The sequence below is a fragment of the Linepithema humile genome, chromosome 6, assembly GCF_040581485.1.
Source record: "Linepithema humile isolate Giens D197 chromosome 6, Lhum_UNIL_v1.0, whole genome shotgun sequence".
In the NCBI taxonomy this organism is placed as follows: domain Eukaryota; kingdom Metazoa; phylum Arthropoda; class Insecta; order Hymenoptera; family Formicidae; genus Linepithema; species Linepithema humile.
Genome location: NC_090133.1, coordinates 11,716,260 through 11,729,568, shown reverse-complemented (window position 1 = coordinate 11,729,568; position 13,309 = coordinate 11,716,260). Strand labels below are relative to the sequence as shown.

Here is a 13,309-nt window from a genome sequence, read left to right as displayed (position 1 = left end):
GTGAACAGTGAATAGTGAATGCGTGAACAATCGCGAAGAACGCGCTCGATCGAGTCAATCGTTGCGCGATGCACGGGGCTCCTTTGATGTGCGATGTCCCTGAGCGCGGGAAAATTCAGCGCATCGATTGGAGAACTTTCACCCTTTACAACGCCGAAATTATGACACCCTCGACATTTTGCCAAAGGAACTTTCGTCTCAGAACAACGTCGGGAGTCTACCCTGAATCGATTATTCGGTAAGTCTGGGACACCCTGTATATGGACCCAAAACGACGCTACTTCTTATTCGTTAGGGCCCCTTTTTCCTATCCCCATTACAAATAAAATAATTATCTAAATACTAATCCTATTAGTCGAAAGTGACGCCATCTTCTCCTGCATTAAAAATCTCCTTGTAAAACTAATTCCTATTTGACCCCCGCCTCGAAAACCTAAGATTTTTCAAATGGATCCACCCCAAGAAAAGGGTGTAAAAACCCGTGTTCTGGTCGCTCCGACGCATTCATTTTCCTAACAGTTTTTGCTACCTTTCTTCACTATTTTTCGGGAGCTCTTCTCAAGTAGTTCGGTCCGCGAATCGGAGGATAATCTTCTTTTACAGTAAAAACTAGTCGCGAGTCGTTACGTAAAGTGAACCTTAGCCGCAACTGAGTGGTGCATCTCCAAAAAGGTCCATCTTTTAAAAACGACACCATTCCTCAGCAGGGCAGCCACTTCACGGGTTATCGGAGAGCTACTTGTAGGCGATTTTCTAAAAGCGCGCGCTAGAAACATAATAGCACGGACGACGCGTAATGGCCCAGTAAACATTCGATATCTTATGTATATACATGAAATATCCATAATGTGAAAAAAATGTACAGGGTGCTTCCGCAACATACAGATCAGTAAGTCGGGTTGCCTTTTTGTTTATCGGCAGGGGCATGCTTTACCGGCCGTGCAGAATAAGGTTAGATCGCAAGTTCGGCGGAAAATAAGGCAAAAGAAATTTGAGTTTTACCATTCTGGTATAGTGTAAAATTTAATAATATATATATATAATAAAATATATAATATATACAATTATATATAATAATTTATTAATTATATAGAATATAATAAAATATATATATAATAGGAGTTGTTTAATAATAGAAATATTAATAACAACATAATAATAAAATTAATAAAAATTTAACGATTATTAAAGAAATAACACAATTTACAAAATAAATATAAATAATATTTTTTTTAATAAATAAATAAATAATAAAGGTTATTAATAATAGGGTTATTAATAATTAAAGATTAATAAATTAAATAATTTTTTTATTTAAATGCTTATAATAAATGTTCTATTAAATTACCATCTTCTTCTAAACATAACATAATTCTGCGCATGAAATTTTCTATCACTCTATTTAATATGGCAGGAGTGATTTCTGCGCATGCGTTTCGTATTTTATTTTGCAAATCTTGATTTGCTGGCAAAGTTTCATAGATTTTAATTTTTAAATATCCCCACACAAAAAAGTCCATGGGCGTAAGATCTGGAGACCGTGGTGGCCACTCCTGAGGACCATGAAGCCCGATCCATCTCCGCGGAAGTTTTCCATTTAGAATTGTTCTCGCTACAAGAGACGTGTGAGCGGGATGTCCATCCTGTTGGAAAACCATTTCTAGCCTATTAGCTAGTGGCACATCTTCCAAAAGCTCGTCGAGTCGGTGGAGAAGAAATTGTGAATAATAATGTGCATCCACATTTCCTTCTATAATTTCAGGGCCGATGACGTGATCTCCTACGATTCCGAGCCACACATTTACTGTCCACCTGCCTTGAAAATTGTGTTCCTTTACACAATGTGGATTCTGCTCTGCATAATGATGCTCATTATGACGATTTATCTGCCCATGACTTCCGAAAATTGGTCCACAAAATGTTTTTTAAAAAGATGTCATTTCTGGCATCATTAAAATCCACCTGCAGAAATTGAATAATTTAGTATAAAGTTGACGATGTAAGTTGATAAATGGTAACAATGTGTCTGGTATATTATAAAATAATAAAAGAATAAAAAATTTAAACAAACTAACGTGATCAATAATCCATTCACAGAAATTTAAACGTCGTGGCATATCAGCAGGTACAAGTTTGTGTGTCGTATGTTTTTTGAATGGATGCAAACCCAGCAAATGTTTAATTATTTTATGAACCGTAATGTGGTTCATGTTTAGATCCGCAGCAATAGCTCTCGTGCTTGTGTGAGGATTTCTGACAACAGCTTGTTGAATTGCATGTTGAATTGAATGTTACATATATATTACATAACATATCGTATGGATATACATAGAATCAGTCATTAGTTCGTTTGCTTGCCGCTATGTGACGCATTATGCGCTATCTATCTCGTATTTAAGTTTTAATCATGAAAACTATATAAAACTTGCAAAAGGCGGGTAATAATATTGAAGTCTTCAATTTGAAGATGTAATAACTTTTTCTATCAGTTTAATATCTGAATTCCAACACAGGGAATTTAGATAAACTGATTGTTCAAAAATTGGGTAGATAAATATCCGAATAAATAAAAATTGTTTATTATTAAAAAACGTACTGTATATACTATGTACATACATAGAATATACCTCAGGTACATGCCACAAATGTGTATTGCACATCCTCGGAATATTTCCCATGTACATACTGCGAACGTGCACTGCACATCCTCGGAATACACCCCATGTATATACTGTGACGTGACGCTTTTCGAGCGCCGTCACAAGGGCGATAGCCCGGCCGAGGGAGCAAAGAGTCCTGGAGTTGCTCCTCGCGTTGAAAGAGCAACCCGCGAGGCTTCACCATTTTCGTGCGTTGTTTTATATGTCGTTCCCGTTTTGTATGTTTATTATCGTTTAAGTTGTAAGGCGAGACCCCGTGCGGGCGGCATTGCGTATTTTGTGCCTCAGGGCGAAGATTCAGCATCGCCATAGAGACCGAACGCCGGGGGATCATCAACGGGTGTCACGTGTTAGTGACCCCGCAGCGGAAAAGGTCAGGTACCGCGATCCCGTCGCCTCCGCCATCTAAGCCCTATCGACTAACTCCACTTTGGTTTTAGCCACAAACTCACAAAGAAACGCAGCAGCGGACCTCGCCCGGCTGCAGACGGCACCGAGGACTCCGAGGATGCTGCACTCGGAAGGATCGGAGTATGGCCCGGCCAGTCTAACCAGCCTCTTCCGGGAACATCGAATTATCAACGCGATCCGAACCGGATGATTTGAGGAAGCCACAGAAAGCGGGCGGGGGGGGGGGGGTGCCCTGGATAAACTGTGGGCGGTTCTCAAGGGCCCCCCTTTTCAGAAAATCGGCAGGATGCGCGAGAAGTCGACGCGGGATTAGAAGGACCAGTGCTGCAAGATCGAGCATCCTGCAACAAAGCAACATGAGGGGAACGGTCCCCACCATGCGGGCACTACACAAGCGAGAACCGCACGTCACGCGTCCGTGTGCGCACGCGTCAGCGTAGCATGCTATATTTTGTCACTTCCCCAGCCCGCGAAAAATGCTACGTACGAAAAATGCTAAGAAGCCAAGCGTTTTTAATCGAGTAAGACGAATCGCTTGAATAATAAAGATTCCGTCTTCTAGACCTGTATCTTGCAACTTGTTTTTTTTCTTTTTTCGCATTTCTTTCTAACGCACAATCTAATGCACAATCGAGTAAATAATTAAATAATTTTTTTTTCTAAACAGTATTATTTTATATTCATTAAACATATTCGCATAAGTTAAATTAATAACTGTTAAAAAAGATATTAATTTGCTATGACTTGTCAATAGAAAAATAAAATATAATTTTACATTTTTTCAACAAAATGCAACTTTAACATATGCCAAGATTATTAATAAATATGAAATAATACTTTTTTGTCGAAAACATTATTAAATAATTTGATTGATTACTGTTAGAAACTCATGTGCAAAAAAAGTTGCAAGAAGCAATTTCCAAACACAATATCTTCAACATTTTAGCTAATCGCTTTACCTGTTTAGCCTTGCTTGCTACTTGACATTTTCCTCTTTAAACTGAAAAGAAAGATATATTAATAATTTATTACTAGTTAATAGTGGCCTTCCACGCCACCCATGAGGTGCCACTAATAGCGCGCTAGATTTTTTTAAAGTGGATCTTCGCCTGTAGCCCTATTATACCACATATTATTGCAAAATACCACAAAAAATATATTACTATATAAATCAATAATATTTGATAGGAGCGTAAAGAGCCAACAGCCAGATATTCGTGCGAAGGTTATCGTGTATTAGTTTATAACCATTAAAACTTATACATTAAAAACAAACGTTTCAGCCTGTCATCAGGCCTTTATCAGTGTTATTACAAAAATCAATAAAACGCAACGCTTAAAATTAAATATAAAATAAAAAGTAATTTGACATAATTAACCGAAGAGTAATAGTAGTTCAACCACGTTAGAACTGTAATAAAAAAAGAACCAAATGAGAAATTCCCGTTACAAATTGAGCGCAAACCGAAAAAAGAAATAGTTTTTACATACTTGTGTTAAAACACTTGTAGAAAGCTCATCCACCCAAGATGGAACGAGGTAGGAGAGAAATCTTAGATCCATATTATATAATGGTTGAAACCTTAATGTACGCGATAGAATAACGACAATATTCAAGTGATGAAAGAATAGTGAGAGGGCGGTGGAGGAGGGGGGACGGAAAGAATAAGGAGTATGGAGGGGAAGGTATAAGTACCAAGGAGGGGATGAAAGGAATTAATATATGAAAAGAAAAACAAAACAATTATAAAGGGGGAAACAAATTAATGATGGGGAGATAAGAGTCCGGTAACCGTTCGGTGTCATTTTGATTATTTAAGCCTGCACGTTGTCTTTTTATAAACACCATTTCGGATATCAATCTCTTTCCATAGGAAGGTTCCCCGTCCAAAATTCTCACATTGTCCCAGTCAAAATCGTGAGAAAAATCCATTTTATGTTTAGATATGACAGAGGGGAAACAGCTCTTTTTTATGTCATTTTTGTGTTCTTTGATTCTAGTATTAAGTTGTCTTTTTGTCTGACCCACGTAAGTTTTCTCACAATCACGACACGATATCATGTATACGACCTGACAATGAGAAAATTTATTCAACCTGTCTTTGCCCGTCTTAATAAAATGTGTTAGATTGTTCGGAATTGAACATGATAATTTTAAGTTGAAGCTTCTGGCTATGGAGTTGAAGTCTTTGTAAACCGATGGAATGTATGGAATAGTAAAAAAAGTCTTGAAGTCATTATTGTCACAATTATTGTTTAAACAATTACTGGTTAAGTTAATGTTACTTGATTTTTTATGAATTAAAAACTTAAGCCTATTATGTATAGTCAAAAAAATAAAATTGATAGGAAAACAGTTATTAAGTAGGATATTGATTGCCAATGTAAAATTCTTGTTATGAAATTCAGGATGGAAAGGTAAAAAAATCCTATCCGTTAAACTTATAATGGTCCCTTTTTTGTGCGATATCGGATGGTGGGAATGATAATTTAATAGTCTACCTGAAGAAGAAGGTTTCTGGAACCAGTCAAATGTGATTGTGTTATTTTTTACGATCAAAGTTAAGTCGAGGAAGTTAATGCGATTGTCCAAACCAACTTCCACAGTAAACTTTAGTTTCTCATGGTAGGAATTAAAAACGTCACTGATAAAATTTATGGAATTGTTAGGTGCAGCTAAAATAATATCGTCCACATACCGGTAATAAAAAGGCAGCCTAAAAGGCAGTCTATCTAACGCACTGACTTCCTGTAGTACTAGGTCAGCAATCAATGGAGATAACGGAGAGCCCATGGGGGTGCCATAGGTTTGTTTGTAAATTTTGTTATTAAAATTTAAAAAAGTGGAGCCCAGTATCAAGCGGATGCCCTTCAAAAATTCATTAAGAGGGATGGAGATATTAGGGGAAATTGAAACCCATCTATTAGAAATACTGTCAATAGCTAATTCTATGGGGATATTCGTAAACATGGCTACCACATCTAAAGAAATAACTTGAAAATCGTCCCCAATAACAAATCCCTTCAATTTATCAACAAAATCGAAACTATTTTCAATGTGGCTATCTGGAGGAGATAAACTTTTTTGAATAATTTTATGAAAATAAACCGAAAGAGCGTATAAAGGGCTGTTGATGGAGGAAACTATTATTCTAAGTGGGCAACCAGGTTTGTGGATTTTAGGTAACCCATAGGCTCTAGGAAGGACACCATCACTTGTCATTAAATGTCTATAAATATTGTCTTCAATAAAATTGTTTCTCTTCCACCTCATTAATAATTCACGCAAATTGCGTGTTAAGATTTTGCATGGATCTTTGCTGTGTAGAGAGTATGTATCTGAATCACCTAACATTGTTTCTAAATCATTGATATATTGATTCTTGTCGAGGGCTACAGTGGTATTTCCTTTGTCTGCTCTAGTGATGATGATGTCAGAGTTAGATCTCAAAAAGCGTTTGGTAGAAGACAACCAAGAGATTAATTTTTTGTCATTGGCATCATAGGCAGGTTCTTTTTTGTAAAATCTCTCCATTACTTGGATGCATTTGTTTCTGATCGCAGAAGAAGTCTCCTCATCAAACTCGTCTAGCTTTTTTTTCTATGCTCTTAATCAAGAGTGTGGAAGTATTGTCTTTATTGGCAGGAGTGATAGGCATTCCAAACCTGTCACCCAGTTGTAACAGGAGTTTGACTTCTTTAGGAAATTCAACAGAAGTTAGATTGATAAACCATTTTTCGTTAATGTTGTCAATATGAGACGCCTCTTGAAAAGAGTCAGATTTAATGTCAACATGAAAGTTATTAGTATCCGAGGTGTAGCCAAGGCCAAGTTCAACGTTTGATTTATTGTAATATACATCGTTACGGTCCAAATTATAAACGTATCTAAGAGGTTGTGTTTTAGCTTTAATTGTTAGATTCTTTTTGTGTGATAACCATTGTATCTTTTTATCAATTCTAACACACTCTCTACACCACAAACGGTGGTATAATTTCTCTTGTTGAGAGAAAAATCCATGCTCAATATATGCGGGTAACAAATTTGCTATGCATTTAGACATTCTAAAAAGCTCGTTGACAATATAGCGTACATGGTCATATGTGTCTTGTAATTCTAATTTTATAAGTCTATTAATATGATTCAAATGTAATCTGTTTAACTTAAAAGAATTAAAATGTTTAAATAAATTTAATTTGTTTTTGAAAAAGTAACACAAGTGTGGAGGAATTAGTATGTTGTTTATACAAGACTTCAAAAAACGGATACGAATTCTCAAAGATAAACATAATGTGAGTGTTTCTTTGAAGTTCTTAAGCAATCGGCAGGTAGGTTCCCCGAAATTAAATCTAATAAATTCAAAAAATGAAAAAAAACGCATCATACTGCTTGCGTGAATTAAAAATTATAGATGTATCAGGCTCTGATGATTGTTAAAATCAATAATATTTGATAGGAGCGTAAAGAGCCAACAGCCAGATATTCGTGCGAAGGTACATGATATCGTGTCGTGATTGTGAGAAAACTTACGTGGGTCAGACAAAAAGACAACATAATACTAGAATCAAAGAACACAAAAATGACATAAAAAAGAGCTGTTTCCCCTCTGTCATATCTAAACATAAAATGGATTTTTCTCACGATTTTGACTGGGACAATGTGAGAATTTTGGACGGGGAACCTTCCTATGGAAAGAGATTGATATCCGAAATGGTGTTTATAAAAAGACAACGTGCAGGCTTAAATAATCAAAATGACACCGAACGGTTACCGGACTCTTATCTCCCCATCATTAATTTGTTTCCCCCTTTATAATTGTTTTGTTTTTCTTTTCATATATTAATTCCTTTCATCCCCTCCTTGGTACTTATACCTTCCCCTCCATACTCCTTATTCTTTCCGTCCCCCCTCCTCCACCGCCCTCTCACTATTCTTTCATCACTTGAATATTGTCGTTATTCTATCGCGTACATTAAGGTTTCAACCATTATATAATATGGATCTAAGATTTCTCTCCTACCTCGTTCCATCTTGGGTGGATGAGCTTTCTACAAGTGCTTTAACACAAGTATGTAAAAACTATTTCTGTTTTCGGTTTGCGCTCAATTTGTAACGGGAATTTCTCATTTGGTTCTTTTTTTATTACAGTTCTAACGTGGTTGAACTACTATTACTCTTCGGTTAATTATGTCAAATTACTTTTTATTTTATATTTAATTTTAAGCGTTGCGTTTTATTGATTTTTGTAATAACACTGATAAAGGCCTGATGACAGGCTGAAACGTTTGTTTTTAATGTATAAGTTTTAATGGTTATAAACTAATACACGATAACCTTCGCACGAATATCTGGCTGTTGGCTCTTTACGCTCCTATCAAATATTATTGATTTTTACAATCATTAGAGCCTGATACATCTATAATTTTTTTTTACTATATAAATATTATGTATATTACAATATAAAAACTACTATTTTAAACATATACATATAAATTAGTATCATATTCACGTATAAATAATAGATGTGTATGGTACGCGCGCGCACACACACGCACAGATACCCATACACATCTCTATTATTCGAATTTAGCTACGATTACAGCATTCAAGAAACTACAAATAAAAATATTCATAAAATTTTTGTTTTTTTAACATTTTTTTTATTTGTAAACATATATATATATACATATATATATATATATATATATATATATATACAGGGTGTCCCAGACTTACCGAATAACCGATTCAGGGTAGACTCCTGACGTTGTTCTGAGACGAAAGTTCCTTTGGCAAAATGTCGAGGGTGTCGTAATTTCGGCGTTATAAAGAGCAAAAGTTCTCCAATCGATGCGCTGAATTTTCCTGCGCTCAGGGACATCGCACATCAAAGGAGCCCTGTGCATCGCGCAACGTATATATATACAGGGTGATTCAAAATAACCTGATGTCCTTGCAATGCCATATTCTTGAGCGAATTCATATAAATGAATCAATAATTAATGAAAATATTTTGTATATATGGTTTTCCGTGTGTTCCGCCGCGGCCACCTCTTCCGCCACGACCGCCACGACCGCCCCTCCCACCTCCGATTCCTCTGGCTGGATTGCCTCTTCCGGTCCCGCGAATAGCCCGCTGGACGTACCAGCGGGCTCGTGCACGACCGGCTCCTCTCCTTTTTTTTCCTACAAAATAATATTGATATAAATAATCAATAAAATAAAATAATTGTATATGTGTATTAATAATGTAATAATTCAAAATTTATTACATAAGGTAAATGTCCCAGTGATTGAACGATTAAGAATACTAATCCACTTATTAATATTTTCAATATACAAAAATAAGAAATTTTTTTAAAAATGTTTATTTATCTTGTAAATTGATATTTTTACTGTTGAAAAAGTATTGAAACAATTGTTTTAATTAATTTTATCATACAAAAATATAATAAAATGTTAAGCTATGTAAAAGTCCCAATGTTTAGACGGTAAAAACACATTTGTCCTTATTATTAAACGAAGCTGTCCCAATGTTTGAACATTATGAGATTATATTAGGACCTTGAATAAGTTCTCGCTGTTTTTTTTGTTAAAAAAAAACATTAATTTAAAATATAAGGCTTACAATAACTTTACTCAAAGTATTGTCCATCATTAGAGACCACTTTCTCCCATCTTTCTGGCAGTAATTGAATCCCCCGTCGAAAAAACGATTCATCTTTTGACGCAATCCATGAATCGACCCATTTTTCGGTTTCTTCGAAAGAATGGAAGCGCTGCTTGCTCAAACCATGCGCCATCGACCGAAACAAGTGGTAATCCGAGGGGGCTATGTCCGGTGAATACGGCGGGTGAGGTAGAACTTCCCATTGAAGCGTTTCCAGGTAAGTTTTGACTGGTTTTGCCACATGTGGCCGAGCATTGTCATGTAACAAAATGACTTTGTCGTGTCTCTGCCCGTATAGTGGCCGCTTTTCTTTTAGAGCTCGACTCAAACGCATCATCTGAAGTCGATAGCGAGCTCCCGTGATAGTTTCATTAGGTTTCTTCGTCTTCAAACTTTGTCGGTGCTCCAGAACGTTCTTTATCTTCAAGGTCAAAGTCATTATTTTTAAAGCGCCTAAACCAGTCTCTGCATGTCGTATTCGACAGAGCATTGTCACCATATGTTTCAACAAGAATTCTGTGTGCTTCAGCTGCAGATTTCTTTTGAATAAAGCAGTGCAATAAAATTCCCCGCAAAAACACTTTATTTGGCACAAAAGTAGACATTTTCGCAATAGGTAATTAAACACGTGGTTGACACTGTGGTAAACTGTATCTACTAGAATTTGAGGTTACATATAGTACTACTTAGCTGATGCGTTTCCGTACGAAATTCCATGCACAGAGTGCCGCTACGCCATCTTTTAAGAAACAGCGAGAACTTATTCAAGGACCTAATAACTGTAGAAATGATTATTAAGAGCTTTTTTATGAGCACATATTGAAAGAAATTTATTTTTAACCTATTACAATTACATATATTCTAATTAGCATGAAAACATTATAATTAATAATAAATTTTTTCTGTATTTATTTTTTCTTTTGCTTTTTTATTTGTTTTTTTTTAATGTTCTTTTTTAGTTCTCTTTCTTGTTTTTTTTTCTCTCTTATTTCTTCTCTTTTCTTGCGCCTTTCTTCTATATCTTGTTGCTTTTTGGTATTTTCAGTTTTCTTATACAAATGGTATTGTAACCATTCCTCGGAAGTGACAACCGTTGGAATTTTTTCTTTCGATTTTTTTTCTTTTCAGTCAATTTTGGCCAAAATAAAGTATTTTTAAATGGAGATGGAATATCTCTTGGCACAGCAGATTCATTTTCAATTAATCCTGGAGTAATATCAAGCGTAGAATCATGATTATTAAAATTAATATTGATATTGTTAATAGAGTCATTTAAATCGCCATTGTTCTGAATCTCTGAAAGAATAATACGTGGATAAAAATGCTTACTATATATTAGCCCAAATAAAATAATATAATTTAAATTTACAAACCTTGTACGCAATTTATCGAGACATCAGTATTAGTAATTTTTATTGCTTGTGCTGAGACAGTTTCTATAGTTTCTTCATTATGTAAATTAGAAATATCACCAATTTCATTTAATAATGTTTCAGAACCTATGTCTGGTTGCATGATTATATCTAAAGTATTAATATCTCTATCTGAATCTATTAATATATTATTATTATTTCTTAAACCAGAATCTACATTTTCTGCTTCCTTATATTCTTCAATAATAATTTTTTCTCCTAAATTGATTAGTTTTGAAAGGAATATTAAATTAGTTATAAAGATACCATATTTACAATCTTATATACTTAATAATAATGTATAAAAATTTAATCAAATATTAATTAAAGTTACTAAATAAAATTTCTAATAATAGAAAAATCTTAAGATATACCAGATTTATTTTTCAATCTTATCCAGTATAAAAAAAGACCTTCATTTTGAATTTCAACATTGTTCAATCCATTTAATAGCGCTGTCTTGAAACTTTGTAATATTTTATTATCTAAATTCTGTTCAAAAAATTGTAAATGTGTTTAGTATTCTTTTTGATCATTATTCAGAGTAGTAATTGTGACATTGCTTTCTTGTTCGTCCAGTGCATTTTTTTATTTTTGTTTAAAATATTATAGTTTACTGCGTCAGCCGAAAACGGTAGTAAACCACAAGTAAACCACTTTAAAATCATTTTTTATAGTTTCTGTTAAATTCATAGAATCTAGTACTTTTTTTAACAATGGAGCAAATTTTTCTCTTCTCAAACGTTCACCTCCATTTTCTAATCGCCAATTATTAATTGCTTCTTTCCATGCATTTTTAAGTGGATGAAATGCAGCGACATCTAATGGTTGCAAAATATGAGTGGCATTAGGATATAATGCAATTAATTCGATTCTTGCTTTTCGACAAATTTCAACCACTGGCAACGTCAAATGGGATGAATGTCCGTCGACGTACAAAATGACTGGAAATTCTATATTATTTTTTATGAGCCATGGATAAAAACAATTTAAAATGTATTCATAAAACGATTCTGCAGTCATCCATTCTTTTTCTGATAATCCAATGTGCCAGCCTTTTGGAAACTCACTGGATACACTGTATGGTACTCTTTTATACCAATACATTATCATAGGTGGAACCATAGATCCTGCTGCATTTACCATAAATAGAGTAGTAAGATTTTCTTTTTCGTCTGCATTGACTACCTTGTACACAGATTTAGATCCTTTTCTAACGATGACCTGGTCTGCTTTTGGACATAAAAAAAATGCACTTTCATCGCAGTTGAACACTCTAGAAGGATGGATGTTCAATAAATTTAATTTAATCAAGTGTGAATGGACTTTATTGAACCAATTACGTAATTCTTTTTCTGTTACTGAAGCACGAGTATGTGTTAAATTTTGAGCAACTCTTGTTGTTAATTCAGGATGACGACGAAGAAATCCTTCGTACCAGTGTCTACCGGGTCTATTATTAGTAAAAGGTGTTTTTCTTTCCAGTTTAATAATAAGTTGTCAAACACTATCCAATAATTGGTTTTTTGTTATTGGAAATCCACGTTCAGCAAGAAAAAAAATCCAATCAACTAATCCACTTTCTTCTTCATTTGTTAAATACGTTGATGGACCCATTTTAGCTTTAACTGGGGCCTTTTCCTTATTTTTTATGTAAAGTGTGCTTTTAGGCACACCGAATTTTATGCTAGCAACTCCTAATGACATACCGATCTTTATTGCTTCTAAAGCAGCATTGACATCTGCTTGTCCATATTCAAGTCTCTTTTTCTTTTCTTTCAGCATTTCCAAAATTATCTAAATATAAGAAAAATTAACGAAAAATGAAACGAATGTTGACATACAATTTTGAGGTTATTTGTGTGTCATCATGATATTTTACATGTACATTCATTATTACGATATAAATACATATTAGTCATTAAGTTTTACTATTGAATTAATTATAGATTATTTAAAAAATAAAAATATGATACTTACGGAAAAATTATAATAAAAACAAAAAGTAAGTACTCTTATTTTTACGTGTGCTGTCGTCTATTTTACTGGTACAAGTGTTTCTAACGTAATCGTACCGATAAATAAACGAATGATCAATAACTGGGCAAAATTAAATTTTTGAGTACTAGTAAATAAACACTAAATTTATTATATT

General features: G+C 34.4%; 1 pseudogene; it reads right to left on the bottom strand.

Moving 5' to 3' along the window:
* Nucleotides 1-10,649: 10,649 nt before the first annotated feature.
* On the bottom strand, nt 10,650-12,939 carry LOC137000797 (tigger transposable element-derived protein 6-like; annotated as a pseudogene).
* Between the last annotated feature and the right edge of the window lie 370 nt (nt 12,940-13,309).